Source organism: Cryptomeria japonica, chromosome 8 (assembly GCF_030272615.1).
Source record: "Cryptomeria japonica chromosome 8, Sugi_1.0, whole genome shotgun sequence".
Classification (NCBI taxonomy): Eukaryota; Viridiplantae; Streptophyta; class Pinopsida; order Cupressales; family Cupressaceae; genus Cryptomeria; species Cryptomeria japonica.
Window position 1 is genome coordinate 406,398,164 of NC_081412.1, and position 2,274 is coordinate 406,400,437.

The window sequence follows — 2,274 nt, forward strand, 5'->3', positions numbered from 1 at the left end:
CCTTAATGGCTAAGAGTTATTACTCCTCAAGAGGGCAGGCCTGCTAAATAAATGCACTAATGAAAGTAAAAGATGAGTCTAGCTTTTTGATCACCTAAGAAAGGTGAGAGCATACTCGCCTATCATCAAAGACACGAAATACATGATTGTTCATTTCCTTTAGCAAAATTGAAGTGTGCCTAGAAAACTTTAATGAATACACAAAGTTTAGTTGAATTCATAGGTAACTTGCAAAATAGATCCATTAGTAGTCATTGATTGGTTTTTGAATTATGTCTTTGACAAGCATATCTTCGTCAATTGTCCTGCAGAAAAGAGTTAGGCTGCACAAATCTCACAAACTAGTCAGGGTTAGTGTTAGAAAATTTCAGATTAGAATCGAAAAACCCTAACATGCAGTTTATCAAAAAATCACAGATGCAGAAACTTGTACGACATGATTTATCAGATAGTACAACAAATATTTAGACCTCCGACACAAGCCAAAACCAGCTCGTATGACACATAATTATGTTTAGTACGAGTAAAGAATTTGCAAGAAATAGACTCGTACGACACAACTTTAGACCTAGTATGAATAAAGAATTTGCAACATAGAACCTCGTACGACACATATTATACCTAGTACAAGTCAGGATGTGGTGTTGTCCTGGGCTGAAAGGAAGTTCGTACGAACTGAAAAGGCAACTCGTACGAATTTGTGAACCAGAGCCGGATAGAGATGAAGTTTGTTGAAGATTAAGAGGCCAAAGTGATGATTCCGGCCCCATAGTGGGCACCAAAATGTCGTGCTCTGTGAAGTGTATTTGTACCTGCAAACACAATGCACTCAATAAATCATTACAAGCAATGGTTAGTGAATTAAATCAAAGAGAGACAAAACCATGGCTAAGCGATCTATCGCCTCCTAGTAAATGCGAGTATGAATTTTGCTCTCATATCTTGGTATGCAAACTCCAGTGACTTGACTACACTTAAAAGGAGGATTTCAATGATGAAGATGCATGATGTAGCAATGATGGCATGATTAAGCTACATGATTTTATGATTATTCTAGAAAATGAACTAAGATTAAGATACTATTAAGCTAAAATTGAGCATGATAACATTGCTAAGAATGATAAACTAGAAGCTAGATGCCTATATTAACAATGCATGAGATGAGATGAAATTGGGACCCTTTGTGCTCCAAAATGAGGTCTATTTATAGGATTTCCCAAAGCTAGGGGTGAGGTGGTAGGAATCAATGGTCAAGATTGATTTGAAGATATCAATGGTTAAATTGGAGGTGGGTTGGCAAAGGGGTTGGATTAGAGGGAACATCTATCATCTCTATGGTGACAAGTGTCAATAGGCTTCTAGAAGAGGTTGAATGAAAAGGAACACTTAGTGACAAGTGTCACAAAGCTTCTAGAAGAGGCTAGATGAAAGGGGACATGGGGGTAGGTAGAAGGGGTTAGGTTTAGGAGTGGTTAGGTTTAGGAGAATTTGAATTTAAAAATTCAAATAATAGGAAAAGGCTAATTAATCTCAACAACTCATGAATTTGATTTGTTTTAATTAATTAGGGATTTAGAAGAAATGAATTTGATGGAGGGAAATTAATTAATCAAAGGGTATTATTGAAATGAACCTATTAAACAAATCCTTAGATTTATTAATAAGTAGATGAAAGGGGAAATTTAATCAAATTGTTGATGAATTCAATTAAATTGGGAAGGGGGATTAATTAAATAATTGCTTATTTAATTAATTATCTTCAGACCAGTTTTAGGTGTATACAAAAGCAATTAAGATTCGTTGGGCTCCTTGGAAGGAAGGGAGTTTTTGTGGGGACTAGTGCTTGGTTGCCCCAAAGAAGTGAGTGTCGAGGGTGGAGCCAGTGGGGTCAAGCACCTAAGTATATGCTTTGAATAGCATAGCCTCGGGGGAACCCCCATGTGGGATCAACAACTATTGTTCTGGACAACCATAAGAATTGTGTTTGCCTTCTTTTAAACATTTAAACATTCAAAATCAAACATCAAAACATTGTGTCTTTTGTGTCTTCAAGTGTATGCAAATTTTTTTTACATCAAACAACACACTTTCTTTTGAGTCATTTTGAGTCCAAACAATTGCAAACATAGAGTCCTCATCAACATTGTGTCCTATCATGAAAAGTGGTCACAAATTCAGATTTGGTCACAACAACAACTTCACAAATTGGAAACATTGCACTCAAGTTTTATAAACGTGTTTGTGTCTGACAGAAACACGTCTGTGTACTGTAAC